Below are 561 nucleotides of genomic sequence, written 5' to 3' on the forward strand. Positions count from 1 at the left end.
AAATTGTTTTTTAGTTAAAGAATTCTGAAAGTGATTCATTTGAAGTATAATACTTCTGAATAGCATGTTAATGCTAGTCAATGATTTTAACAAAATTATGCAAACAAATGCAAATTAAATTCCTACTCACTAAACTGTATTATTTCTGGGAGAAAAAAAGATATTTTAAAAGTCTGCATTTTTCAGTGCTTAACCCTGTACTACCAGTGTCTACAGAGATTTGATCTCAGTATTGTTTCAACACTCTTCCCCTAAAACTTAACTTCAGAATTGATCTTTAAAAACAAAAATAAATTCAGAAGCGCTTTATACTATATGACAAATAATTTCATTCTGAAAGTCTAAACCAATACAAATGTGATTCTAGTGAAATACAGAAATAAAGACATACAAATACTAGATTGTTTTTAAGAATAGCAAACTGAATGACTTGATTTAGGTCAACAACTCATACTAGGATCCCTGCCTTCCAAAATTTTCTCTACTCACTTCCTTTGTTTTATTATCTTGTCTCTGCTTTCCTTTTTTCTCTCATTTCTTCCATCTCCCTTTTCTTTACCC

The sequence above is a fragment of the Chrysochloris asiatica genome, unplaced genomic scaffold (assembly GCF_000296735.1).
Source record: "Chrysochloris asiatica unplaced genomic scaffold, ChrAsi1.0 scaffold00516, whole genome shotgun sequence".
Taxonomy (NCBI): Eukaryota; Metazoa; Chordata; class Mammalia; order Afrosoricida; family Chrysochloridae; genus Chrysochloris; species Chrysochloris asiatica.